General features: G+C 46.2%; 1 protein-coding gene, 1 long non-coding RNA gene and 1 other non-coding gene across 4 annotated transcripts in view; all 3 read right to left on the bottom strand.

Moving 5' to 3' along the window:
• LOC119177086 (uncharacterized) overlaps positions 1-20471 on the bottom strand; it is a 119431-nt gene that overhangs the window by 55594 nt on the left and 43366 nt on the right. The gene's annotated exons all lie outside the window — the stretch shown is intronic.
• On the bottom strand, positions 1909-1981 carry TRNAT-CGU (transfer RNA threonine (anticodon CGU)). The gene has a single exon. It is a non-coding gene; the product is annotated as a tRNA-Thr (tRNA).
• LOC142775847 (uncharacterized) lies at positions 9869-20290 on the bottom strand. Its single transcript, XR_012887072.1, has 2 exons — positions 19974-20290; positions 9869-10524 (listed from the first exon to the last, which is right to left on the bottom strand). It is a non-coding gene; the product is annotated as an uncharacterized LOC142775847 (long non-coding RNA).

Here is a 20471-nt window from a genome sequence, read left to right as displayed (position 1 = left end):
CAGCATTTAAAGCGATGACGTTTGAACATGTGCTGACAAGAAGGAATCTGTCAGGGTGCAACAGCTCCCTCAATTCCATAGATTTATCACAGATGCCGGCAGGTTACCTTCGTTTGTGTACTCTTCTATGGATATAGGGCTAAAAAGTAATCACAGATTTAAAATTACCATGTGAAGAAACTGAAATAAAAATTTTAGATGAAGTTGGCCAGCTCTACCCTTGAAACGCGAGCTACCAGCAATAAGTGTGTAGCTGAGGACGTTTGCCTGTGCATCGCCAATAATAATAATGATAGTAATAATTTTATAATAAAGGCATGACATAATTTGGCAAGCCTCTGCTAATTGCAGTCCTAGCCGAACCAGAAGACCTTCAAGCCGGGCCAAATCGTGGTCAAGACAAACATGCACAAATTTAATGACGTGAATTATATTGTGGTTGGAAAGTCAGATATGCTGCTTGATATGTAGAAGCAACAGACATCAACATAGTGTATGTGCAAATATGGAAGTTAGGCAACGCTTTAGACAACGTTAAAGACAAGTTAGCAAGCGAAAATTTTCACTGTCTTTTTTTACTTTAGGCTGCCACAATTGTGACAACCAGTACATTGATGAGACCACTGATTTCAAGGAAAGAGTTAACCCCCTCCTCATTCATTATCACCCAGTATCGACCATCTACAAAAAGTTTATGTTCCTCACTATTAAACAAATCATGAATATGATGTCAGGAAACTACATGAGCTCATATGCCCTCGCTAAACATGTGGATTCTACAGGCCACCAAACTGACTGGTCCAATGTGTCTGTTCTGGCCAAAGGAAAGCTTGCATCATGCCTGCACCTGAAATACCAGCACATGCAGACAACTGCACATATGCTCAACAGGAGTGATGGGAAGCTTCCAACGATGTACTTTCAGTGCTTACGTCACATACTTAGGCGTCACTTCGTTTTTTCATTTTCAGTTTATTGTTTTAAAGAAAAAGTTACAAAATCAACAAATATACAGGCGAGGGTCCCAAAATAAAAACTGTAGTGGGACGCTGTGCCTTCCTTATGGCTACTTTTGTGAACAAGGCTCCCGTGGCAGGGCCCATAATGTCAGTAAACTTGGTATTCTTTTGGTAGGTGTATCCATTTGCATCTTCACTAAGAAGGGACAGTTGCACACTTTTTTTTTTTCTCACAAATTTTAGTTGGTCACTGTAGTTGCAGCCGAAGGAGTTGCTTTTTAAGCTTTGATCAATGGTAATGCTTATGTTTGTGATGGTCGCACAAGCTACAATCAGTTTCCATGACCAGGTTAGATTTTTCAGAAATTCCGACTTTTCCAGGTTGGTAAACACCCTACACCCTGTTTTTGAATAGCTGCAACACGAGAGTTAGCTATTGAAATAAACGTGGTAGCAAAAACAATTGGGTAATGTTTAGATCTTTGTGCAGCTGCTTTAAAACATTCTTATATATAATGTTCAACAAAGTGCCTAGCGATATGTCTAGATGTAACGATAGAAGCCATTAAAATTGTGTCCCTGCACATAAAAATAACAAATCTTAAAAGTTACGTCCAACATGAAAACAATACAAAACCGGCTTGGTAAAACCACAGCACCAAACAGCAGCTGTACCACAGTGGGCTAGTGCGTCACGTTCAGAGCAGTGAGATCGTTGGTTCAAGTTAAGCTACAAATCCCCCCCCCCCCCCCTTTTCGCGAGTAGATGCAACATTGCAGCATTACCGCTCCAAGGGTGCCGTTTATTATATATATATATATATATATATATATATATATATATATTAATGAGATCTAACAGACAATAATGCCAAGGAATGTATAGGGGAAGTTATAAGAACCAATGTAATGTAAATAAGAAGAAAGAAAAGTGGGTGAAAAAATAACTTGCCGTGAGCCGGAATCGAACCTACGACCTTCGAATCACGCGTTCGATGCTCTAACCACTGAGCTATCACGGCTTGTCAAAGCACGGAAAAACGAGACCATAGGTATACACTTCCTTCCTATATATATATATATATATATATATATATATTTGGTGGAGAGTGCTATGCCCTTCAAACACCTTCGATTCGCATTCGATGCTCTTGTTGCTTCAATCCCGTACCGTGCCTTCTACCATACACCAAGACGCCGCTCAGCAAACGCTTCCTCCTGCGCCTGATGTTCTGGTGTCCCCCGCATCCGCGACCATCCTGTCTTCACCGACGCGGATGGCACCGACGTCGAGGACTGGCTCGCCGTGTACGAAACGCATCAGCGTCCCCAATCACTGGGATGAGGCCGGCATGTGGTACAACAACCACGCATCTGATTTCCCGACTTGGTCCGCTTTTAAAACCGTCATCGTCGACGTGTTCGGCTGTCCTGTCGTTCGTAAGCTACAAGCCGAACAGCGGTTACGCGAACGAGCACAGCAGACCGGTGAGTCCTGCACAAGTTACATCGAGGACATCCTTGACTTGTGCAAGAAAGTGTACGCTAACATGTCAGAGGCTGACAGAATCACGGATGTTCTAAAAGGCATCGCCGACGATGCCTTCACCATGCTCCTGGCCAAGAACCCTCGCACTGTGGCACAGATCATTACACTATGCCAAAGTTACGAGGAGCTGCGGCGGCAGCGCTTGATGACCCGTCGACGGCCCTCACGTGACGCTGATGTCTCGGCCTTGTCAACAGTTCCTGACCACACAACCTTGCTCGCCGAAATCAAGTCATTTGTGCGTGATGAAGTTGCCCACCAGGTCCCTTTACAGGCTTTTGCTTCTCCGCAACATGCTCAACAGCCGTCAAGCACACTTCTGCTTCTCCTCCGCCGAGCCATTCAGCAGGAAATTGCGGAGGTAATTCCTGAATACTACCAGCCGCCTCCCATATCTGCGCCACTCAGCTACGTCCAAGTTGTCGCCAGGCCGCCCCACCGATTCCTGTGACTGGCCCCCTTGGTTACACCGAAAGGATTGCCAGGCCCCAGGCTTTCGGAGAAACTGTGCCGCCTACATATGCCCACGTCATCCATGTGCCCCGAGTGCCACCCACTATGCAGTCATATCAGCAGCCGGCTCGCCCATCACGTTCTGCGACATGGATGGGACCCGCGAACCGCTGGCGCACTTTTGACAATCGCCCCGTCTGCTTTGCTTGTGGTTGCGTCGGTCACGTAGCATGCTGTTGCAATCGTGTGTAGCAACCGCAGATCGCCTTCAACTTTCCCAGCGAATCGAGCCACTTTTATGACCAACCCGCAGTCTATGTCACCGTCGTCCCGCCCCGCTCCGTCTACCCGCCGTTCACAATCTCCGCGGCGTCGCTCACTGTCGCCAATGCGCCCACGTTCACTCGAGGCTGACCAGGAAAACTAGTCGCCGCAGTCCACGAGGCAAGGGCTGCGATGCTGTCGAACTGCGGAAGCCCTCAGGAAAGCCCATCGAATGTGATAGACGTGCTTGTGGATGGCGTTCGTGTTTCTGCCCTTGTAGATACTTGGACAAGCCATATCCGTCATGGACGCAAAACTTAGCCGATTACTGCTCAAAGTGACCACGCCACTTTCCGGGCTCTCCCTCCGTACAGCCAGCGCCCAAAGCATTCACCCTACAGCGATGTGCACAGCCCGCCTCATGATTCAGAACGTGATGTATACCGTCAAATTCATCATAATTCCTTCATGCTCTCACGACGTCGTCCTAGGATGGGATTTTCTCTTCTGCCACGACACCGTCATTCATTGCGCACCAGCAGAAATAGAGCTCACACAATTCTCTTCTTTGACGCCGGCCGACAGTCCATCTGCTCCAAGCAAGTTACTTGTCAGCGACGACACGCAAGTGCCTACAAACTCGTCCGCGGCGGTGTCGGTCTACTGCGCAAGTCTTTCCGACACCGCTGCACACCTCTCGCCATCTCGTCTTTTCACCAGAAAAAGCTTGCTGGTTCCTTTCGCGGCCGTGCAAGTCACTCATGGCAGCACCATTATTTTTGTTCTGAAGTCATTCCCGTACAATGTTATGTCAGTGCGAGAAGAATGCCTCGACAGCGTGGAACTCATTGAAGACGCAGAAGTTAGGGATCAACCCTATGACACTCACTTCTCAAGTTCCAGTACGCTTAGTGCTGTTTCCACATCTGAATACATCCCCTGATGTATTCGGTCCCTCCATTCCCGACAACCTTACCCCGCTCCAGCGTTCCCAGCTTCTGGGCCTGTTAGAAGAATTCCACTCTTCTTTCGATGTCGCTCAACCCTCTCTCGGTCGCACATTCGCCGTTACGCATCGCATCGACACAGGCGCACAACCACCACTACGTCAACGTCCATATCGTGTATTCCCCCCCCCCCCCCCCGGAACGCCGTGTAATCAACGAGCAAGTCAACGACATGCTTCGCCGCGATGTTATTCTACCTTTTAACAGCCCCTGGGCGACTACTGTCGTTCTCGTCGCAAAGAAAGACGGTTCTGTGTGGACTACTGACGCCTCAACAAGATCACCCGTAAGGACGTGTACCTACTACCACGGGTAGATGACGCGATTGACAGCCTGCAAGGAGCCGAATTCTTTTCATCCCCCGATTTTCCCTCAGGGTACTGGCAAGTACCTATGGCTGAGGACGCGCGACCGAAGACCGCTTTTGTCACCCCCGACGGCTCGTACGAATTCGACGTCATGCCGTTTGGGCTGTGCAATGCGCCCACCATTTTTGAGAGCATGATGGATACCGTTCTGCGTGACCTGAAATGGCACACGTGCCTGTGCTACCTCTATGATGTCGTCGTTTTCGCTCCGGACTTCTCCAGGCATCTTCAACGTCTGCGGCATCTTTTAACGAGTCTGAGTGACGCCAGTCAGCAACTGAATCTGAAGAAGTGCCGATTTGCAGCTCGGCAGCTGACAATACTCGGCTACGTCACGTCCAAGGACGGAATTCTCCCCGATTCAGCCAAGCATCGGGCCATGACCGAGTTCCCCAAGCCGACATCCGTCAAGGAACTGCGCAGTTTCGTAGGACTGTTTTCCTACTTTCGGCGCTTCATTCGAAACTTCGGGACTATCATATCGCCGCTGACGAAGCTCCTCGGAAGTAACGGGTCTCTCCATTCGTGGTCATCACAGTGCGAAGACGCATTCACAACGCTCCGTCGTTTATTGACGTCGCCTCCCATACTCCGCCACTACGACCCCACGGCCCCTACAGAGGTACACACGGATGCCAGTGGTGTCAGCCTCGGCACTGTCCTTGCGCAGTGCAAAGCAGGGTTCCCAGAATATGTCGTGGCAAGCCATACGCTTACAAAAGCCAAGACTAATTACACAGTCACCGAGAAAGAATGTCTGGCAATTGTCTGGGCCCTTACAAATTTCGGACCTTATTTGTATGGTCCCCCATTTCATGACGTCACCGATCATCACGCACTATACTGGTTGTCGTCATTGAAAGATCCCTCAGGCCGTCTCGCCCGGTGGGCACTTCGCTTGCAAGACTACGACATCCGCGTGCTGTACCACAACGGAAGGCAACATGCTGACATGGTATAACTAAAAGTTAAAGCGCACGAAAAACAGACAGGAAGAGAGGACAAGCGCTTGTCCTCTCTTCCTGTCTGTTTTTCGTGCGCTTTAACTTTTAGCTATACTATGCATATCCAACTAGCCCAACTTTCGATTCTGTTGTAACATGCTGACGCCGACGCATTGTCGCGCTCTCCCTTGCCTGCCGACAATGCACACAACTCAGCGTGTCTCACCTTGCCATTTCTTCCATTAGCATTCATGCGGTTGATACTGAATAGCGCAAGGATCAACGGATTGCCTCACTGACAGACTTGCTGACTGATCCATCCACTCGCGCGTTGCGTCGTCAAGCCCACCATTTCGCCGTTTGCGACGACCTCTTCCACCGATGCAATTACAACGATGACGGCCGCCAGTGGCTACTAGTCATACTCAGCAGTCTGCGCTCCGACATATGCGAATTCTTTCATTCTGATCCGCAATGTGTGCACTCCGGGGTATCGAAGACTTATCACCGCATTCGCCAACGGTACTTTCGTTGCAGCATGTATCGCTACGTGCAAAAATTCGTTCGCTCCTGCATAGATTATCAGCGCCGCGAAACTTCAACGATCCTGTTGCCGGTAGGTCTGCAACCTCTACCTTGCCCTGTCAGGCCGTTTGGGTGCATTGTCATCGATTTATATGGGCCACTTCCACTAACGTCGGCTGGTAAACGCTGGGCCATTGTCGCTGTGGACCACCTCACGCGATACGTTGAAACTCCCGCTCTTCCCGCGGCTACAGCGAGCGATGTGGCCTCCTTCCTGCTCCAACGATTCATGCTGCGACACGGTACACCTCAGGAACTGCTCAGTGATCGAGGCCGCGTCTTCCTGTCTGAAGTCGTCGAAGCCATTTTCAAAGAGTGCAACGTTGTTCACCGCAAAACTGCTGCTTAACACCCGCAGACGAATGGCCACACCTAACACTTCAACCGTACGCTCGGAGACATGCTCTCCAAGTATGTCGCCGCCGATCACACAAATTGGGATGCCTTTCTACCCTTCGTGACCTTGGCATATAATACCGCCCCTCAGAGCACTACTGGCTTTTCACTTTTTTTTTATTATATGGAAGGCACCCGTCGGTGATCATCGACACGATACTTCCGCATAAGCCAGATCTGTCCGAGTGGGCGCCTATTTATGCTACAGCCAAGCTTGCTGAAGAGTGTCGAGAGCTTGCAAAGACCTTCTTTGCGCATGATCAAGAGCGGCAAAAAGGCATTCGCGCTGACACCAGCACTACTGCGCCCACGTTCCTCCCTGGAGCGCTCGTCTGGCTCTCGATCCTTAGCACTGCAACTGCCTATCTTCAAAACTGTTGCCCAAATGCGAAGGCCCCTACCGTGTTGTCGAACGCACTTCCCCTATAAATTACTTGATCGAACTCATCGAACCATCTTCGGACATGCGCCGTCGAGGGCGCGACATTTTCAACGTGGAGCACCTCAAAACCTACCATGACCCGCTGATACTAACCAGCTGTTAGGTCGCCAGGCGGCTCCCTCTTCATACCTGGGGTAGTTGTGGCGAAGCCTTTGAACAGTGGGTCGTCCTCTCCAGCGTTTTCTAGTGGGCCGCCATTTTCGTAAAAAGAAGAGCAGCTCATGCAAAGTTGGTCCCCGCATTGACTGTCGCTGTTGTGCATCATCGCCGAGTGCCCGCCAATAAACGTCTTCACAATATATATATACACACACACATATTATATATATATATATAGTCTCTTAAAGGAAACCACCTTGGTGGCAGCAGCGGACGCCTCAACTTGCGTTTCTGCAGCGCCATACTGTTTTGCTGTAACAACACTAGCCACATGAGCAAAATGATGTGTGTTAGCGATGGAAGCGCACCACCAAGTGACAATATCCCAGTGACACGAACCAACCTCTGAGGCTGGCCAAATGATTATTGAACTCAAGTGCACATTGTGAACCACATGATGGATGCAACTTTGGCAGCTGAATATTGTCTCGGCTGGACATAACTTCCACCGTTCACAAAAGATATGTCTAGACGTAACGATAGAATCCGTTAAAAGTTATGTCTAGACCTAAGAATAACGAATCTTGAAGTTACATCCAACGTGACAATACAAAACTGGCTTGTTTAAACACACTGAACTGAATGGCGGCTGTGGCGCAATGGGCTAGCGCGTCAAGTTCAGAGTAGCGAGGTGGTTGGTTGAAATAACTTTGCACTTTTTTTTCAGTACTGCTTTGAGATTGTACCATTAGTGCTCCAAAAGCCCCTTACACACACACGCACGCACGCACACACACACACACACACACACACCACATTGCAGCACCCAACTCTCTTTTGCTGCATAGCATCGTCAGGAAAGCTGCAAATTACCACAAACCATTTGGGTAGGGTTACACCGCGCTTGCCCCAAACATAAGTTGACTGCTTGAAGGAAGCTAATGAAAAGGCAGCACCCAAGACGGTGGCTGCAGGCAGAGTGGGTAGTGTGGCTCTAGCGGAGGCTGATATTAATGCCTTCTAGAAGTGCGTTGGTTGCTTTGTCTCAACAGAGCTGCTGATACACAAAACAGCCCGGCAATACAAACTATGAACGTTTCAACACTCCAGCGGTATACTGTAATACCGGTAAACTGGTGATACGACAGTGAAGCTAATATGCATGACCCCTTGACCCCTTTTGGTCCGGTTTATTTTTTTACGAGTCTTGTGATAACAGATGCGACTTTTTATCGTATCTGCATCTGTATAGATCACACTAAAAGTTTCATCATGAACGAGCACTTTGTTTACAAAATATTGACCATATGGCTACGCTAGGCCCAAGACTACAACAAAAATGACAGTGAAAAATGTTATTTCAGGCCTTGACACATCGTAGAAAATAACATTTGGGATTTATTGTGCACTAATTGTGAAATATTATGAAACACGCAATGCACATGCTGACATCATATTTACGGCACCATGCTGTTGCAGCGGTCCCTGGTGCACCTGCACCTTTTGCCATTAGGCAGAGTGCCAACGAAGTGGTCAGTTTTTTTATTCATAATTTAGACCACAAGGCATCAACATTCTCCAATGACCTGTTCCTTTTGGCTTGTTATGCCATCTTTTCAGGTAGCTTTGAGGGAGTTGCCTATGGAATTCAAGTTGACCCGTTTCGAATCATGTACTGTGAAATGACACCGCATGTTGCTTATAACTACGTTGATAAGTGAATATTGCTTGCAACCATTTCCTGCAAGGAGCCGCAGCCCGGTTGGCACTTAACTTTGCATCCATTTGGTCAGTGCCTCTAGTAAAGCAGTTATATTGCATAATGGCATTAGGGCTAGACATTTGGATCTTCTGTGCCACTGAAGATAACTTTGCATCAAAATTTTATTTCAAACAACTGAGCAGATATTTGATAATCCATCACCTCATCCTTCATACTCTACTTCATCTTCATCACAGTTGTGTCTAGCAATGCGACGGCCGTCAGCAAGCACAGTCTTAGCACCTGCTCTAAGCTGCCTACTACTTAAGTTGACTGCTATTTAGGTGAACAGAACACCTCAACTACTTCGTCTTTCATAATTATACCATGGCTTTGGGACGTTAAACACCAGCAATCGTATCATACTTAGGTTGTCTATGAGACTACCGGAATCCTCATATGTGAAACCTTCGTCTCAGTAGGTGGTAGCCTCTGAAAGATCACTGTAGATGGCCGATACATACTTATCACCCTCTTCGAGGGTGATAAGTATGTATAAATTGGCACTTGAGGAATCACCCTACATGGTCATGATGATGTGTGGCACTTTATGGCGCAAGGGCCAATTGATGGCCAAAGAGTGCCATTTCAATGAGTATAGAGATGTGGACAATGATATGTTGTGTGGCTGTATAGGGGCCTTAAAATTCCTCGCGATAATGCAGGTAAAAACATAAGCATTAAAAACATGACAGCGACGTGATATGCATAGTAAAAAGGGTGACAAAGGTTTTGATAATAGAAACGTGTAAAAATATTTGGCACTAGCACAAGTGCCTCATCAGCGCCCTTGTGTCCAAGGGCTGCGAGGCAAGTGCTTTCTTGTGTAGCCACCGCAGCAAAAACCTCTCTGCAGAGGTCGTGCTACGGGATGCCCGGGTATATGATATGAAAACTATGAATTTCTTCTAAAAACGCTAACAATGATTTATGACTGAAAAGCAGTTCCCTACCAACGAACATTGCAGGGTGTAAAGGTATATGTTGTCGGTAGGGTAATGAAAAATGTTTTCTTAGAGTTTCTAAATCTTTGCACTGGATTAACATGTGTAGGACCGTTAATGCTTCACCACATCTGTCACACAATGGTGGATCGCCACCGGACAAAAGATATGTGTGTGTCGTGTATGTGTGTCCTATCCTGAGCCTTGTTAGTGTTACCTCTGTTAGACGTGATTTTGATACTGGTGGCCAATGGCCAAGGTGTTGCTTGATAACGCGTAGCTTGTTTTGTGTGTGTCTATCCCACTTGCTCTGCCAGTAGTCCCTGAGCTTTCGTTTGAGAGACGACTTAAGATCAAGGGGCGGGATCGATATGGGTGTAGTGGAACTGATTTCGTGGACGGATGCAGCAAGCTGATACGCCATCACGTTGCCTTGGATCTCGCGGTGCCCTGGCACCCAGCACACTAGAACATGTTGTTTGAGTGTGTAGAGTGTGCATAAGATAGAGTAAAGTGAGACTAGGACAGGTTTTTTTTTTGTTTTTTAAGATTGTGCAGAGCCGTAACCACACTGAGGGAGTCCGTATAAATTACTGCTTTTTGTATTTGTGATTGCTTGATGTGTTTAGCCGCCACAAGTATCGCGTAAGCTTCCGCTGTGAAGATACTTGTGCCAGGTTGTAGAGGGCCAGCATCCGAAAAGGATGGGCCGACAGCAGCGTAGGACACAGAGGAGTTAGACTTGGAGGCATCTGTAAAGAAATCAGGACGTGTGTATTTGTGTTGAAGTTCCAGGAAGTAGTTTCGGATATGGGCAATAGGTGCATGTTTTGTAACTTCTAGGAAAGACACATCGCAGTCTATAATCTGCCACTGCCACGGTGGCGGGTATACTGCAGGAGCCATTAAACTGTGTTCAAGTGACACTCCAGTTTCCTCAGCTAGACCCTTCAGGCGAACTGAGAAGGGCTGCCTCATCAAAGGCCTGTTTTGAAACAGAATGGAGCTCGACAAATCATTAATAGTAAAGTATGAGGGGTGCTTCTTGTCTGCTTTCACCTTAAGGAAATAAACAAAGGACATGCAAGTTCTCTGCATATGAAGCGACCACTCAATTGACTCAACATAAAGGCTTTCTATGGGTCTGGTGCGAAAAGCACCCGTAGAAAGGCGGATGCCCAAATGGTGCACGGGATCCAGCATCTTCAAGGCACTTTCAGTCGCAGACTGATAAACAACGGCCCCATAATCTAAGCGTGTGCGAATGAGGCTCCTATACAAATTCATGAGACATTGCCTGTCGCTACCCCACGTAGTACGTGACAACACTTTCAGAACACTCATGGCTTTTATACATTTTGTTTTTAGATACTTAATTTGCGGTATGAAGGTCAGCTTATGGTCCAAAATTAGGCCTAAGAATTTATGCTCAGCATTAACAGACAGACGTAGACCATTCAATTGAATGTCAGGTTCCGAGTGCATACCTCTCTTTCGGGAGAACAAGACACATGTGCTTTTTTGTGGGTTCAGTCGGAATCCATTTTCTTCTGCCCATTTGGAGACCTTGTTCAAAGCTAGCTGAACCTGCCATTCACACATTGCCAGGTTGCATGACTTAAAGCCAAGCTGGACGTCATCGACATATGTACAATAGAACATATTGCAGGAGATGGACAGGTGCAAGGAATTCATTTTGATAATAAAAAGTGTACAACTAAGTACACCGCCTTGCGGTACTCCCGTTTCTTGAACAAATGTTTGGGAGAGAACACTTCCCACACGCACACAGAATGTCCGATTGGACAAGTAACTCTCGATTATGGAAAGCATTTTACCGCGCACACCCAGGTGAGACAAGTCTCTTAATATGCCAAAACGCCATGTTGTGTCGTAAGCCTTCTCGATATCGAGAAACACAGAAAGAAAGTATTGTTTGTGTACGAAAGCGTCTCGGATCTGTGCCTCGATATGCACCAGATGGTCGGTGGTGGATCTACCCTCTCGAAACCCACATTGGTATTGGTCAAGCAGATTGTGTGTTTCAAGGAAATATAAGAGTCGGCGGTTTATCATTTTTTCAAAAAGTTTACAAAGACAGCTGGTTAGTGCAATTGGCCTATAACTTGAAACTGAGGAAGGGTCCTTGCCCTGTTTCAAAACAGGGATAACAATGGCCTCTTTCCAGGAAGTAGGTATGGTGCCAGAAAGCCAGATAGCATTGTATAGGGAGAGTAAATTTTTTCGCGTTTCAAGCAGCAGGTTTTTCAACATTTTATACATGACATGGTCGTGGCCTGGGGCAGAATTACTGCAGGAGTTTAGTGATGTTTGTAGCTCAGCTAAGTTGAAAGGTTGGTTGTATGCCTCGTATTTTGTACACTTGTATTCCAGTTTCTGCTTTTCTATTTTTGCTTTATATCTTTGAAAAGCTTCAGTATAGTGTGACGAACTAGAGACCTGCTCAAAGTGTGCACCGAAGAAGTTCGCCTGATCTTCCAGGCTGTCACGCTGTGTGTTTACGAGTGGGAGTGAATGCACTTGTATTCCTGCAACTCTACCAACCATGTTCCAGACTTTAGCCTCTTGGGTATATGAATTAATCCCCAATAAAAACATGTGCCAGCTTTTTCTTCTGGCCTGCCGACGCGTTCTCCTGGCATGAGACTTCATTTTCTTAAAAGTGGCAAGATTTTTGGCTGTCGGTGAGTTCCGAAGCAACCTCCATGCTTTGTTTTGCTGCCTGCGTGCATTTCGGCACTCCGAGTTCCACCATGGCACACGTCGTTTTCCAGGGTGTCCATTCGTTTGTGGTATGCTTTTTGTTGCTGCATCAATCAGAGACGCTGTAAAGTAGTCGACAGCCGCATCAATGCTTAAAGAGCATATGTCGCGCCAGTTTAAATGAGTGATGGTATAGAACTGTTCCCTGTTCCCAGTTGGCTTTGCTTAATAGCCATTTCGGAGCCTGGGGCGGGCATTCAGTTGATGCAGGTGTGCTCAAAACTACGGGAAAATGGTCACTTCCGTAGGGATTAGTGATGACTTTCCAGTGAAGTAGAGGCACAAGCGATGGAGATACTATGCTTAGGTCTATTGAGGAATAGGTATTGTTAGCGAGGTTATAATAGGTTGGTTCTTTTCGATTCAGGAGACACGCGCTTGAAGAGAGAAGAAACTGTTCAATCAGTCGACCTCGGGCGTCACAACGAGAGCCGCCCCATAGCCTGTTATGTGCATTAAAGTCCCCTAGAACAAGATAGGGTTCGGGAAGTTCATCTATCAAGGACTGGAATTCATGTTTGTGTAGTTGAAAATGTGGAGGTATGTATATAGAGCAAATGGCGACGAGTCTGCTTAGAAGCACCACTCGAACAGCCACTGCCTCAAGAGACGTTTGGAGTTTCAAGTGTTTACATGCTAAACCTTGCTTAACTATAACAGCTACACCTCCAGATGATTGTGTAGAAAGTTGGTGTGTTTAGATTTGAAGTGTGTTTCCTGTACACACAGCACTTTTGGTAAGTGAATGTGTAGAAGTTCTTGGACATCGTCGAGGTTTGTGAGAAGGCCTCTGACATTCCATTATACAATCTGTGTTTCCATATTTGATGGAAAGTGGTGCTGTGTGAACGGAAATGAAGTGGCTGTTCAATTGGGAAGTTGTAACTTAAGTAGCAGGGCCGCCGTCGGGCCCTGTTATTGGTTTCTTGGTTCTTTTAGCGAGCTCTAGGGAGCCACGCCGCATTTCCGGCACCTGAGATACCGTGTTTGTGTCCATTGCCTCACGTGAAGCACTGGACGCCCGCGTACGCGAGCTGCTACTGCGTATTTGCGACCTCGCCTAGTGAGACGTGGTCGGTCGACCCGACGACCCTGGAGTCGCCTGAGTCTCTGGCTTGGCTGCTTCCACCATGGGGGCGGCCACCACACCCGATGGCTCACTTTGCGTGGGCCTAAGTAGTGGCGGAGGGTGATGCGACGCTGCCCCCTGACGCGCCGCATCAGCGCAAGTTGTGCTGTGAAAAGCCGAACACCTTCGGCGTGCTTCCTTGAAGGAGATATTTTCGCGAATCTTCAGTGTAATAATGTCTTTTTCTTTTTTCCACTGTGGACAAGAACGTGAATATGACACGTGGTCTCAGTCACAGTTTACACAATGTAGCATTTCATTACATTTGTCAGAGATGTGGCCTTGGGCACCGCATTTGGCACAAGCAGGTCAACCACGACAGCTCTGAGAGCCATGGCCGAACCTTTGACACTGGTAACATCGGCGGGGGTTTGGTATGTAGGGTCTGATCGGTGTCTTTGTATAGCCAGTTTCTATTGTTCGTGGTAGCTCACTGGTGGCAAAGGTCAGTACCAAGTGTTTCGTGGGGGTTTCCCGATTGTTCCTTCGGATGACGATTCGCTTCACATTGGTCACATTCTGTTCTTTCAAGCCCTCGAGGAGTTCAGCCTCCTTCAGGTCAAGGAGGTCTTTGTCGGAAACAACTCCACGTGCAGAGTTCATGGATCGATGAGGTGTTACGCTGATGGGAATGTCGCCGAATGTTGCAAGGTTCTTTAGTTTGTCAAATTGTGTTTTGTCACGGAGTTTTAAAAGAAGGTCGCCACTAGCCATTTTTGTAACTTTGTAGCCATCACCTAATGTGGCTGTCAGGGACCGCGATACTATGAACGGGGACACTGTTCTGGCTGCTTTGTTGGGCTTCTCACTGTGTACAACATGATAACGAGGGAATACTTCTTTGGGTCGGCTAAAAAAGGAAAATTCTTCGGTGCGTACGCGCTTTGAAGCGGCACGATCATTGAGGAGTGGAAAGCTTTTATGCATGATAGAGGAATGTAATTCAGTAACGATGGCCGCCACCCACCACGGAGCCCAACGAGGGGACGCTACAAGGTTCATGAAATGCGAAACATGCAGACGCCAGTTGTACACCTCTACGATAACCTAATGCGCGTAGGCCAAGGTTGGATAGTTGCACAAGATTAACCCAAGCCGCCCATGAAATTGGGGAAGTAACAGAAGAAATTAGAAGACAGGATAGATTTAAAGAGGAGAAAAGACGAAGGTGTGGGGGAGAGAGAGATAGGAAAAAGCGACTGCCGATTTCCCCTGGGTGGGTCAGCCCAAGGGTGCTGTCTACGTGAAGCCGGGGCCAAAGGGGTGTGTTGCCTCTGCCGGGGGGCCTTAAAGGTCCAATCACCCAGCATTGGCTCAACCCCCAGGATCCCCTTTTCCCTGGACTCGGTAAAGTTACGCACGGCTAGGCGTGGGAGGGAGTCAAAACACCCCCGTTAGCTCGGGTCCGTGGTGTCGCTACACACCAAACGCCTACTCAAGCAGGCGCCCTTGCGGGGCATCCTACATGGGGCGTCGTATAACGAAGTAACGAACTTAACCAAAATATGAAGCCTAAAGGCCTGGCGTCACCATATGGCAATGCGTAAACTAACATGCTTATTCAAAAGATCAGTTAATTACTTCATTTTCAATAGATATAGCATAGTACAAGTACTCAACATGCACATCTGCATTATGCTATTGCAGAAACTAATACAACAAAGAAATCTGCTGACATGAAGGAGCGTTGCATGCCGACCCACCGAAGCGTGAACCACTATTTGGCGACTGTTTTAGCAGCTCTCAGATAAACACAGAAAACTTCTGCCACATGGTGTCTGTAAGGGGTACCCTAGCTATCGCGAGACATATTAACGCGATTCTGGTGCAGTTTTTAAAACCTTCATAAATTGAAAGACTATGTCAGGATTTAATAGGTTAATTCAGCGAGTAGCAGCGCTGAACATTACAGGACAGTGTCTGGGTGCAACTTCGCCAATGTATTCGCATATTTGCGTCTACACATTAAAAAGTATAGATGCAAATGTGATTTTCCTCTGCGAATAGGACGTAACCACGAATGAAGAACTCCACTATGGATGTAACTCCATACTCTAAACACTAACGATGGTTATAGTTACGTCTAGACGGAGCGCTAATGTTGGCTATACTTATGGCTGAACGTAACTGTAGTGTAAATTATATTACGTCTGGACGTAACAATGGTGGCGGCTACAGTTACATCTAGATGTAACCATAGCGGTGGCTGCTGTTATGTCTGGCCATAACCCTAGTCACACCATATGTTTAAATATTCACTGGACAGCATAAAATTCAATTGAAAGAACTGTTTCTGAACTACTGTAACGGTTGCTTTCAGTACCTCAGGGAAAAATTATCATCCTAATTTGTAGATACAAAGCTGCAATAGAAGGCGACATAACGGCTTCTCAGAGTGAAGAAAGCTTCAGTCACAGTAAAACGAAAATTCCTGTGAAACCAGTTGGTTAACTAATTTTCCTGGGAATTTTATTAACCTTCCTCCACCATGTGGGCTTCCAGAGAACCAGCAAGCAAACATTAAAATACATGACACAGAAACTTTTAGTAGCAACAAAACAGGTCAGGTCAAACTTGTTGCCACTAGAAGATTTCATGCCGCAAGTACGTTGAACGTCCAATCACACTCGAACAAACTTTGAGCTACTATGCAGCAAATCTCGGGAGAACACGAATGCATAGTTTGAGTACCCACTTAAGTCACCACTGTTGAATGAAACCCCCAAGCAACGTGCACCTGCGAGAGCTAATTTGAATGGAGTGTCTAGCATTACGTCTAGACGTAACCATAGAAACTCCATTCTGGACGTAACGCAAACTATTAAACGTACCGTGGTTGTAACGCAAGCTGTTAAAGTTACGTCCAGACATAAAAATAAGCAATGTTGGAGTTACGTTCAGCGAGACAATAATACAAAACCGGCTTGTTAAACCATCCGGACCGATCGGCAGTAGTGGCGTAGTAGGCCGAGGCAGCACATGCAGGACAGTGAGGTCGTTGATTCGAGCTCCTCTGGAGTTTTTTTTTCTTTTCTTTTTGCACAGTATTCTTTAAAACATTGCAGCATTAATGTTCCAAGGGCACTGCTTATATATATATATATATAATTTGAAGAAAATAGCCTTCGTGGCCACGGCAGAAGCGCAAAACAGCGTTGCTACAGTGCCGTACAGTTTTGCTACAGCAAAATAGTGAGTGTTAGCGACCAAACTGAAGCGAAAAGTGAGAATATCCCAGTGACACACGAGCAAACCTTCGAGACCGCCAAATAATCATCAAACCCAAGAAACCCCCAACGAACGTAACTTTAGCAGCTGATTATCGTTACGGCTGGACGCAACCTTCACCTTTCGCAAAGCTGCGTCTAAGCGTAATGATAGAAGCCGTTAAAGTTACTACCAGCATGACAACTATACTGGCTTGTTAGACCCTCCAAACCGATCTGCAGTTGTGGCGCAGTTAAAGAAAAAAAAAAGGCAGTTGTGGCACAATAAGCTAAGGCAGCACATGCATGATGGTGGAGTCTGTTCGAGCCACTCTGCAATCTTTTTTTTTTCCCTAGTATTCTCTAAAACATTGCAGCATTAACATTCAAAGGGCAACACTCATATGTTTTTTTTTTTTTAAAAGAAAATAGCCTTCGTCACCGCGGCAGACGAGCAAACCCATATTGCTGCAGCGCCGTACAGTTTTGCTGTAGGAAAATATTGAGTGTTAGCGAAGAAAGCGCACCACAAATCCCAGTGACACACTAGCAAACCTTTGAGACTGCCAAATGATTATCAAACTCATGTGCATATTGTGAACCACACGACGGATGTAACTTTACCAGCTGATCATCCTTACCGCTGGACATGAAACAGAGGCCGAATTAGAGGGGGTGGGCTTGGCTTCAGCGTCTCTTTTTTTTTTTTTTTCAAGCAAGGAAAATGCATTAAAAAGTCATTACCAGCATTTATGCATGCAGATGATTTAGTACTGATGGACGACAACAAGGAAGATCTGCAGGGATCGATAGGCAGCTGTGGTATTGAGTGTGAGATAGGTTAGATTTGAAGTTCTATAAAGAAAAATTAGTGGTCATGATTTTAACATAAGAAAGGCATAGAATGCAGGAGCATTACTGGAGATAGTGGATAAATACAAATATCTTGGCAAATAGATAAGCAATGGGGCTGGGAACCTAAGGGAGCATTATATATATATATATATATATAAAATAAGGGAAAGAAGTGTATACCTAAGGGCTTGTTTTTCCGTGATTTAACACGATATTAATGAGATCTAACAGACAGTAATGCCAAGGAATGTATAGGGGAAGTTATTAGAACCAATAGAATGTAAATAAGAAGAAAGAAAAGTGGATGAAAAAATAACCAGCCGTGAGCAGCCTGCTCACGGCTGGTTATTTTTTCATCCACTTTTCTTTCTTCTTATTTACATTCTATTGGTTCTAATAACTTCCCCTGTACATTCCTTGGCATTACTGTCTGTTAGATCTCACACACACACACACACACACACACACACACACACACACACACACATATATATATATATATATATATATATATATATATATATATATATATATATATATATATATATATATATATATATTACATTACATATATTATGAGACCTCGTCCGGTCAGGCAGTAACCAGGTTATCTTTTTAATCCAGATGCACAAGTCAAAGAGACCGATTCCGCGTGACATACAATGATGATCACTACAATGGTTTTGTCATACGAATGAAGATGAAGTACATAGCGCTCACAGCTCACAATATATATATATATATATATATATATATATATATAAAAGCCGGCGAAACATTCCTATCACGAGAGTGAGAAGTGCAGTCTGCCAATCAATGGGGTACTGGCCCTCGTTGACAAATATTTCTCCCTGTGCACGATCGTTTTTGTTGTATCTGTGAGTGTTTAGTTTGTATGTAAATGGTGTTGCGTGACTGAAACAATTATTAAGTATTCACTTCTTGCTGTAGCGGCGACAAAAAAAAAAAAAATTGAAAGAAGCATTTCTCTGTAGTTAGATGAAGTTCCATGAAGCGTTCCATGAAACTCTAGCAGATGCAAACGTCACCGTGGACGTAACGCAAGCAGTGGCTATAGTTATGTCTAGACATAGCACTTCCATTGGCTATAGTTACGGCTGGACGTAACGACTGCGATGCTTACAGTTACGTCTGGACGTAACCCTAGCCACACCGTAATTCGGTAACAAACCTGAGGTCTTAAAAATGTGACTGCTAGAGGTCACATCAGTTCCCTGCATGTTTCCCCCAGTCATAGCCTCCTCGATTTCCTTTGCCTGCCGGATGAGCGCGAAACGCCGGTTATCTATGGCTGCGCTGCCTACGTAGGGCTAAGGGTCTTTGTACTTGGCCTTTGAGATTGGCAATTTTGGCGTTTGCTACTAATTTTAGAGGCCATGCCTTGTATTGGAGGAGTTGCTTGTTGAATGACGGCGTCACTTACGTAGGGTTAATTATGATTACGTTTACGCTTTTTAAAAAATTTTTACGTTATTTTTGTTGCATATAAGTTCCAAAAACGGAAAAATCTTATGTGAAAGCACCCTTGTTTAGGTGGCGCCACCACCATAGTTCTGATGACGGTCGGTTTCCAAGTGACCACCGATAACCCGGCAGGCAAGGGAAATCTAGGAGGCTATGCCCCAGTACCATAAGATAGGAGCATAGCCTCCTAGATTATAGGAGTAAGGTGCGCCTGCTCAACCCAAAGATGCATGTATAGACGTCATGCTGGTTTGATGTCGGTTTTCTTCGCGATGAGGCTAAACTTGCAAGGGAATGGCGGATGCACCTAGTGGGAAAGTACGCTCACGCACATAAACACGCCACGATCACAGTGGCAGAACACTAAGAAAAATATATATATATATATATGAGCTACTTTTCCAGACAAGCCCAGATCGCAACTCTCCACTAAAACAGTAGGCTTAGTAAGGGCGCCGTTCATTCCATCTCTGACTCAAAAGTCAAGCGTTTAAATATCTTCTAAAGAGTCACAGTGACCGCAGAGCACAGACACTTGATTGCAATCAGTTCTCACCAACTTCCGCCAGAGCTTAAACACTTGAATTCGTTCCGCCTTCAGAAAGAACGAGACTCGTGCAATGCCCCGGCGAATTCGCGCACGCGACTAGACTAGGAACAAGCGCGCAGCAATCGCAACAAAAATTTTAAAAATGCAGCATCATAAAGTATTTGTGTCACAACATCTGGCAATTCTACTTACCTAAAAAGTCAAAGATCGGCTCATGATCCTTCAGACAGTTTGGCTAAAACATGGCGCAGCACGCGGGATATTCACATCCGGCCACTAAACGCTATGCCTAACGCAGCGCCAACGAACACAACATGAAAGAGACTACGTCGCACCAAGTGGCGCTGCCTACTCACCTTCGTGGACTTCTGCAACTGTACAGCAGCGCCAGCACACCTAAAGCAGCGCCAACAAACACAATACGAAACAGACTACGTCGCATCAAGCGGCGCTGTCTACGCACCTTCGTGGACTTCTGCAACTGTACAGCAGCGCCATCACATTTAATTTTTTTTATGCTCACAAGCATACCTTTCCAAGCGCTAACGCCTGTGAGAGGGAGATTCCAAGTCTTGAAGCTTTCTCCGACGAGAACGATGTGGCCACTTATGATAATGAAACGTTTGTATGGAGGCGAAAGTGTGTGCTTATGAAACGAAAGCGAACACCCTTTTAGATGTGAATAGGACG

The sequence above is a fragment of the Rhipicephalus microplus genome, chromosome X (assembly GCF_043290135.1).
Source record: "Rhipicephalus microplus isolate Deutch F79 chromosome X, USDA_Rmic, whole genome shotgun sequence".
Taxonomy (NCBI): Eukaryota; Metazoa; Arthropoda; class Arachnida; order Ixodida; family Ixodidae; genus Rhipicephalus; species Rhipicephalus microplus.
The sequence above is the reverse complement of the archived record's forward strand: the minus strand, read 5'-3'. Positions and strand labels throughout refer to the sequence as shown.